This window comes from Pinus tabuliformis, chromosome 9 (genome assembly GCF_031772625.1).
Source record: "Pinus tabuliformis cultivar Carrire ecotype Pingquan chromosome 9, CPIR1, whole genome shotgun sequence".
Taxonomy (NCBI): domain Eukaryota; kingdom Viridiplantae; phylum Streptophyta; class Pinopsida; order Pinales; family Pinaceae; genus Pinus; species Pinus tabuliformis.
Genome location: NC_142307.1, coordinates 1,282,991,043 through 1,283,001,011, shown reverse-complemented (window position 1 = coordinate 1,283,001,011; position 9,969 = coordinate 1,282,991,043).

Genomic DNA, 9,969 nt, shown 5'->3' with positions numbered 1-9,969 from the left:
ATTTTCCAAAGATGGGGTTGGGGTTGGAATTGTACTCATCTCTCTTGATAAGAAAAATATAACCCAATATTTTAAATTAGATTTTGAAGTCACAAACAATGTGGCAGAATATGAAGCCCTAATTTTATGATTGGAGTTAGCTAAGAGTATGAAAGTTCAAAACTTGGAAGTATATGGTGATTCAGAGTTGATTGTAAAATAAATCAGAAATCTTTGTCAAACTAAGCATACTAGGCTTAGAGATTATAGGAATGAATTTTGGGATTGTGTAGATAATTATTTTCAAGCCTTCAATATCACATCAATCCCGAGAGAAGAAAATATTCATGCTGATGCTTTGGCAGTTTCTGCTAGTTCTTTTAAAATACCCAATCCTATGCAATTGCAATATCAAATTGAAGTAAAATATAAAACTTCTATTCGTGACAATCTTAAACAATGACAAGTTTTTGAATACGTTGAACATTTTTTATTTTATTTTTTTTAACATGCAATAGATGAATTTTCTGCTTTACATGTTGAAGAAGAACACATAGATGAAATTGAATCAAATGAGGATGATCAAGATTCACATTTAAAATAGAAAATTGTTGATCATGATATCATTCAATTATCAAATAATTACATTCCAAAAGGATTAGTTCCCATTGAAAAATGGTTTGATCATAATGATGTCTCAAAAAATTCATTGCTAAATTCACAAAAAGAAGATGTTCAAGATTGTAATATTGGTACTTCTGAAGAAATCATAAATGTTAATTTCAGCATCATTGCCTTAAGAAATCAAAGACAAATATATCAATCTATTTAAACATTACAGAGTTGTATTTACATGGTCATATGAAGAATTGAATACCTATTACACAACCATTATTGAGCATAAAATGTTAAATTTCCACAATATTGGGTCTAGGTGAGAATCTTATAATCTCTCACGCTACCAAACCAAGAATTTCAACAAGAACTTCTTTGCACAACAGAAAATATAAAGCATTAAATCGCATAGGTACAAGTATAAATAATTTTTAATAAATATTGTACAATAATGTACAACCAAATCTTCATTATATTAAACCAAATCTGAATAATTCAACAGTCTACAGTATATAAGATAAAATGACAAACTTCACTGCAACTTCTATGTCGCATTTTGTCCTTCTAGTCCTTCACTCCCGTACTGCTCACTAGATACCCCTTAGTCCTTCAAAGGAAAACACATTGAGATTGCTGCCACCTATCACTACTGCAAGTCACTTCTATTGCATGTACACAGGCTGATCCAATCTTCTCTCTAGGTTGGCAAATTCCCGAGCTCCAATATGCCAGGCTAGCAGTCACTTTTTTTCCATCAAAGTGCTACACTTTCGACACCAAACTTCACCCAACCTTTAGCTCCTCTTCGTCACTTCAAGATAGCTTGTCTAGGGATACTTTGGGTAGCCAACACACTGCCCTCCACTAGAACAATGGATCCCAATACTTCACTATAATTTCTGCTCCTAGGATGTACTTTTGACCTCCATGAAAATTCCTCCAAATGGAACCCACAAGCTGCTAAACAAATCGATCCAAAACTATTGGACACAGATTGTCATTGATGTCAATATGGCAATATTCGAGGAGCAAAAGGAGCCAAGAGGAGCAGAACAGAGGATGAAGATAGCCATCACAGCAACAGAGGAACAAGCAGAGCTATAAGGAAGCAGATAGAGCCATCAGAGGAGCAATGGGTGCATTTATATTATCGGGAGCTATCGGTCCACAAAAGAATTATATGCATGAAGATACAGGCAGAGGAGCATATATCATACATATGTGTTTTTACACTATTGGAGGCATAAGACCTTATATATATATATATATATATATATATATATATATATATATATATATCGGGCCTGTAAAACCCATGTATGCATGCTTTAACACTATCGGCGGATAGAAAGCCCATATACATAGGCTTAACACTATTGGAGGCGAAAGACTTGGCTCTAGGGCAAATACACTATCGGAGGCGGATTGCGGACTTGAAACTCTATACATGGTAGTGTTGAGTTGTATTGGGTCCGACACATCACATCTCTATGAGGGGTCTACGTTAATGTCGAGCCCTGACCCTGTGCGACTTTCGATCGCCGTTAGTGAGTATTGCATCGACACTTCGGAAGTGCGAGCTACAATATGTCAAGTGGTCCATTGCGATCGCTGATAGCGATATCGCATCGGACCTCCGCCAGGGGAAACTCCCGACTGCGATGCATATCCACGTGGACCCGCCGAACGTTACAAATATGACTTAATCTATGATTGCATTTGTCGCATATCGCAAGTCGTAAAACCTTGCCACATTGGAAGCACCAACTGTGATAGGCTGTGGAACCGATGGGCATATTAACTATGGTTTAATACCATATCGCATCCAGTCCATCGGAGCAGTGGAGGATCGGCCGTTGGCCATTGGAAGAGTCATGGGTTCGATATATAAAGGACCCCCGGGAGTCACGAATCGCCGATTACGATTTAAGCGTGGACCCAATACAGGAATAGGTGGAATTGTAATATTTCCTAAAGTCCACCTTTTAGTCTGTTTGACTATTTTTTCTCATATTCTTTGTGTAATGGAATGTCTGGCTTGCGCGGGGTGTTTCAAGCTGAAAGGATTACGATGGCTGTTCCGATGGTTCAGAAGGCTGAACGTCAGAGAAAAAGGGTGAATCATGGAAATTATGATTGCGATAGGGACAAAACATCTCTATTTAATTGAAAGAACTATGTGTATGCCGCAATTATTGCCAAAAGGAGCACTGTTATGGTAAACCGGGAGGATGTGTTCTCTGTGGATGTTTGGACCAGTGTAATGAATCTACATATCCCCAGAAAGTCAGTGAACCTGCACAACGCAGAGGAAGCCGCAACGACTGAGGAGGAAGCCTAAGAGGCAGTGTAAGCGGAAACAAATGGACAGAGGCATGGGAATGTATAAAACAATGAAAACAAAGAACTGTTGGGGCTGTTGTTGTGGTGAAGAACCAAAGTGTGAGGTAGCAGAAGCAGTAGAGGCAGAAGAGGTAGCAGAAGCAACAAAGGTTGTAGAGGCAGCAGAAGCAACAGAGGCAGGAGAGTAGGAGTGAGAGAACCTCAGCTGAATAGAGTGTAGTAGCATACCAATTTATACCAAGGTTGGGTTGGAGCCCAAGAGGTTGGAGCCTCAAAATTGAACAGGACTAAAGTCATTGGGGGTAGGTGCTCCTAAGTGCATAACCACTGCAAAACAGAGTTGGTGCTCTAGAGGTTGGAGCCTCAGTGAAGTCCAAGTTGGAGCTTGGCAACTATTCACAATAAGATATATACTTATATTGTATTTATTTCATTGCACTGTCTTGAGTTTTAATAAAAGCATTAATTCCAGCGGTTCTGTGTTCTGTGTATACATATACATATCTATATATGCTTTTGGAAATCACTAGAACAATTAAAAAAGAAAAGGGAAATACTGATTCACCCCCCCGCTCAGTATTTCCAACAATTGGTATTAGAGCCGGTTTCTTCATACTAGCCTAATAGTTTGAAGAAGGATCCACAGCCATGATGAGAAATCACGAAGAATCAAGAAGACCTCCTCTGTTCGATGGAACTAACTTTGGTTTCTGGAAAAATAGAATGACCCACTACTTAATGTCCCTTAGACCTGAAGTCTGGTGTTTTGTTCAAAATGAGTATCATATGCCTACCACTCTTCCAACATATCAAGACGAGAGGAAAGCCTACATTGCAAATGCAAAGGCCTTAAACTCCATCACTAGTGGAATCACTGATTCCGAGTTCACAAAAGTCATGAACTATGACTCAGCCAAAGAAATGTGGGACAAGCTAGTTGGCTTATATGACGGAGACTCAAAAGTCAAGAAGGCAAAGCTACAAGCTCACAGAATACAATTTGAAAGCCTAAGGATGGAAGATGAAGAAGATATTGCAGCATACCTCCTCTGAGTGGCTAAAGTGGTCAACTCCCTTAAAGGATTGGACGAAAAAATTGAAGAAAGTACCATTGTTCAAAAAGTATTAAGATCTCTTCCAAATAGATTTGACTCCAAAATAAGCACCACAGAAGAAGCAAAGGATCTAGATGCCCTCAAGATGGATGAAATCCATGGAATCCTCACTGCCTATGAGATGAGGAAAGGTGGCCCTAGCCCCAAAGATGTAGCATTCAAGGTTTCAAAGTTAAAGAAGGGGAAAGAAAGGAATGACTGTAGTGATGAGTCCGATGTGGAATCCGAATTGGCTCAATTTGTACGAAAGCTTAAGAAAGGATCTAAGCTTAAAGGCAAGTACCCTCTTATCTATTTTAAGTGTGAAAAAGTAGGTCATTATGCAACAAAATGTCCTCATAAACATGATAGTGATGATGAAGGAAATTCTAAAAGAATGGCACACAAAAGGAAAGGGTTCAATAAGAAGAACATCTTCTCTAAGCAAGATGAGTTCGATGAGGATGAGTTTATGGTCATAAAAAAGAAATCAGATGTGGAAAGTGACCACGATGAAAGCCAAGAAACATTATTCATGGCATTCACAAATGATGATGAGTCAGGGCTGGAAGGAAATATAGATGAATTTTTAATTAGTGCCATTGAAGAAAATGAAAAACTACGGAATAAAATCATCTTTCTCGAGGTGGAAAACGAGGAAACAAAAAGGAGAGAAGATCTCCTGGAAGCAAAGCTAAAAGAAAAAGAAGAGACTTGTGATGAACGTGAGGCCAAAATAGTGTCTTTGAGAAAGGAGTTGGAGCAAATTAAACTCAAATACTTGAGACTATTCTAAAAAGTCAAAAACCCCAACATGACAAGTCTGGAATAGGTTTCAAAGGAGAATCCTCAAGCACTAAGAATAGTGCGAAAAGCTATGCTGATGCACTTTCCTGCAATCCAAAAGAAGAAAAAGTATGTTATCAAAAGCCCATCCCAGATCTGAAGAATGAAGAGAGAATTACTCCAAAGAAGAATGTGGAGTCGAATCATGGATACTACAAAAAATACAAACCTGTACTCCACCAAGGACCCATCTCAAATCCAAAGAATGAGGCAGGAGTAATTCCCAAGAAGAAAATCGACTCAAACCATGGCTACTTCAGTAGGTACAAAACCATCTTTCTTGGATATTGTTTTCACTGTAAAAACTTTGGTCATCAAGCCAGACATTGCATGGCCTGCAGAAGTGAAACGCCTAAGCTAAAGGACCGAATAATCAATTCACATGCCCCCAAAAGGTAGGAACAAATCAAAACCTTCAATTCATTTGATCCCTTGACAAAATTTGATTTGATTTGCTCATTCTGTTACAATAATGGAAATTATGAACAAAACTACCCACTCAAAGGAAGAAAGACGAGTAGTAAGAATTCCAACATGGATAAATGCGGCCTAGCTCTATATGCTCAAAATAATGGAAATCATTGGTTTTTGGATAGCGGGTGTTCCAGACACATGACAGGAGACAAAAGGAAGTTTGTCTCATTGAGAAAAAAGGAAGGAAATGTGTCCTTTGGAAGTGGATCTGCCAGAATTGTGGGAAAAGGAACTGTTACTCTAATCAATGGAAAAGGAAAACCTTAAGATGCTCTGCTAGTAGATGGTCTCAAACACAATCTCCTGAGTGTCAACCAAATCTGTGATCAAGGACATAAGGTTGTCTTTAGCACCAAAGACTGTGAAATAAGGAACTCTTCCTCAGGGGAACTTGTGGCGAAAGGGGTTAGAACACCAGACAACATTTACATTCTGAACAAGATTCAGGAAAATAAATGCTACCTGAGTCAGACAGATGAAAGTTGGCTGTGGCACAAGCGACTTGGACATACAAGCTTTGAAAATCTGGTCAATATCAACAAGATTAGAGCTGTACGAGACATCCCAAGGCTGTTCAAACCAAATCAAGGAGTATGTGGTCCATGTCAACATGGAAAGCAAACCAGAACCAACAACAAGACAAAGGATCTCTCTACATCAAAGCCCTTGGAGATCATCCATGTTGATCTATATGGACCAACTAGAAATCAGGCACTCCAAGGAGAAAGGTACTTTGTGTCATTTTTTGATGACTATACTAGAATGATGTGGACATATTTTATAAAGTATAAATCTGAAACTTTTGAATGTTTTAAGAATCTAAAAGCCCTTGTAGAAAATGAAAATGATTTAAAAATTAAGTGCCTCAGAATAGACAGAGGGGGAGAATTCACATCAAACGAGTTTAGTAAGTTTTGTAATATTCATGGAATTAAAAGGGAATTCTCTGCTGCCAGAACACCTCAGCAAAATGGGGTAGTTGAAAGAAGAAACCAAACAATGCAAGAAATGGAAAGAACAATGTTACTAGCAGCAGACTTGCAGTCGAAATTCTGGAGAGAAGCAGTAGGGATGACTGTCTATACATTAAATCGAACTCAATTGAGACCAAACTGTGAAAAAACACCTTATGAGTTATGGAAAGGAAGACCGACTTCAGTAAAGTACTTCAGGATCTTTGGAAGCAAGTGTTTCATAAAAATCAATGATGGCTCACCAAGAAAGTTTGATTCTCGGGTTGATGAAGGGATATTTCTTGGATACTCTACAAGGAGCAAGGCTTACAAGTGCTACAATTTTCGACTGAAGAAAATAGTGGAAAGCATTGATGTAAAGGTTGATGAAGGACTTCCAGAAAAAGAAATTGAAGAATATGAAGATGATTTTTTCATTGAAGAAGAAGGACCTAAAGAAGAAGAACCTGAAGAAGAATAAAAAGATGAGGAAGAAGAAGAGGAGAAAGAACCACCTCATACCCCTTCAAAGATGAAGTTTTTCCAAAGAGATCATCCAAAAGAGTAGATTATTGGCGACAAAGCTGAAGGTGTGCAGACCTGAAGAAGGATAACAATTACACCCAAGAGAAAAGTCATTGCCCTTCTATCTATGATAGAACCAGAAACATTTGCAGAAGCAAGTAAGGATCATCATTGGGTAAAAGCCATGGAAGAAGAAATGTCCCAAAATGAGAAGAACAAGACATGGGAGCTGGTACCTCGCCCAAAGGACAAAAACATAATAGGAACCAAATGGGTGTTTAAAAATAAAATGAATGAGGAAGGACAGGTCATCAGAAACAAGGCAAGCTTGTCTGCAAAGGCTATTCACAAATTGAAGGAATTGATTTTGAAGAGACATTTGCACCAGTAGCTCGTATGAAATCTATCAGGATGTTCTTGGAATTTTCTTGCTCAAAAGGATTCAAAATCTTTCAAATGGACGTGAAATCAACATTTCTAAATGGAGAACTCAAGGAAGAAGTCTACATGGGGCAGCTAGAAGGTTTTGATCTAACAGAAGGAAAGAACTTAGTCTGTATGTTGAAAAAGGCTTTATATGGGTTGAAACAAGCTCCTAGAGCTTGGTATGCAAGATTGGATCACTATCTACAACAACAAGGCTTAAAAAAAGGAGTGGCTGGAAGTAATCTATACATAAAGACATATGAAGGTAAGTTAGTAGTTACTCTTGTTTATGTCGATGATCTGATATTTTCTAGAAATAATGATGAAATTAGCCATGAATTTTCTCAAAACATGTCAAAAGATTTGATATGTCAATGATAGGAGAGTTGTCTCACTTCCTTTGGCTTCAAGTATCTCAAACTAGAGCAGGACTGTATATATCTCAAACCAAATATCTAAAAGACATGCTCAAAAGATATGGAATGGAGGACTGTGCACCCATGAGCACACCTATGACCACAAACTGAAAATTGAGCAAAGATGATGACTCCCCTCTAGTAGATGCAACTCATTACAGGTCAATGATTGGAGCCCTTCTATACTTAACAACTACAAGACCAGACATAATGCAGGCAGTAGGAATGGTGGGAAGATTTCAATCTGCTCCCAAACAATCCCATTTATTAGCTGTAAAAAGATTTCTTAAATCTAAAAGGAACTTCTGATTTCAGTCTTTGGTACCCAAAGAGCTCAACACTGATTGTAGCTGCATACACTGATGCTGATTGGGCTAGAAGTATAGATGATCGAAAAGTACTAGTGGAAATGTGTTCTTCCTAGGAGACTATTTAGTATCCTGGCTCAACAAAAAACAATCATCCATATCATTATCCACAGCCAAAGCCGAGTATATTGCTGCATCAGACTATTGTACTCAGATACTATGGATGAAGGAAGCTCTAAAAGATGTCGACATATGTATAGATCAACCGATTACCATCTATTGTGACAACACAAGTGCTATTAGTCTCAGCAAAAATCCAGTGATGCACTCAAGAACCAAACACATACCAATCAAGTATCATTTCCTCCGTGAGCAAGTAGCTGAACAAAACATCGTCCTAGAATATATCAGTACTAAGGAGCAAATAGCTGATATTTTCACAAAACCTCTTCCTCGAGAAGCATTCAAACATCTGCGTCAAAAGATGGGGGTTATTTATTTATCATCACTCAAATTCATTCATAAAGATGTAGCAGGACAAGGGGAGTAGTTTGACAGGGGGAGTCCATATGCATTCCTTTGCCATTGATGTCAAAGGGGGAGAGCAGAAGAATATTGCCATCAATAACAAAGGGGGAGATTGTTGGACACAGATTGTCATTGATGTCAATATGGAAATATTCAAGGAGCAAAAGGAGTCAAGAGGAGTAGAACAGAGGACGCAGACAACCATCGCAGCAACAGAGGAACAAGCAGAGCTATAAGGAAGCAGACAGAGCCATGAGAGGATAAATGGGTGCATTTATATTATCGGGAGCTATCGGGCCACAAAAGAATTATATGCATGAAGATACAAGCGCAAGAGCATATATCATACATATGTGTTTTTACACTATTAGAGGCACATAACCTTATATATATATATATATATATAGATCGCAAGCCGTAAAACCTTACCACATTGGAAGCACCGACTGCGATAGGCTGCGGACCCGATGGGCATATTAACTATGGTTTAATACCATATAACATCCAGCCCATCGGAGCAGTGGAGGATCGGCCATCGGCCATCGGCAAAGTCATGGGTCTGATATATAAAGGACCCCTGGGAGTCATGAATCACCGATTGCAATTTAAGCGTGGACCCGATACAGGAATAGGTGTGATTGTAATATTTCCTGAAGTCCACCTTTTAGTCTGTTTGACTATTTTTTCTCATATTCTCTGTGTAATGGAATGTCTAGCTTGCACGAGGTGTTTTAAGCTGAAAGGCTTACGATGGTTGTTCTGACGGTTCAGAAGGTTGAACATCAGAGAAAAGGGGTGAATCATGGCAATTATGATTGCGATCGGGACAAAACATATCCATTTAATTGAAAGAACTATGTGTATGTCGCAATCATTGCCAAAAGGAGCACTGTTATGGTAAACCGAGAGGATGTGTTCTCTGTGGATCATTTGGACTAGTCTAATGAATCTATGTATCCCCAGAAAGTCAGTGAACCTGCACAGCGCAAAGGAAGACACAACGATCGAGGAGGAAGCCTAAGAGGCAGTGTAAGCATAAACAAATGGACAGAGGCACGGGAATGTATAAAACAGTAAAAACAGAGAATTTTTGGGGCTATTGTTGTGGTGAAGAACCAGAGTGTGAGGTAGCAGAGGCAACAATAGAGGCAGTAGAAGCAGCAGAGGTAGGAGAGTAGGAGTGAGAGAACCTCAGTTGAATAGAGTGTAGCAACATACCAATTTATACCAAGGTTGGGTTGGAGCCTCAAAACTGAACAGGACTAAAGTCATTGGGGGTAGGTGCTCCTAAGTGCAGAACCACTGCAAAACAGAGTTGGTGCTTTAGAGGTTGGAGCCTCACTGAAGTCCAAGTTGGAGTTTGGCAACTATTCACAATGAGATATATACTTATATTGTATTTATTTCATTGCACTATCTTGAGTTTTAATAAAAGCATTAATTCCAGCTGTTGATTTCTGTG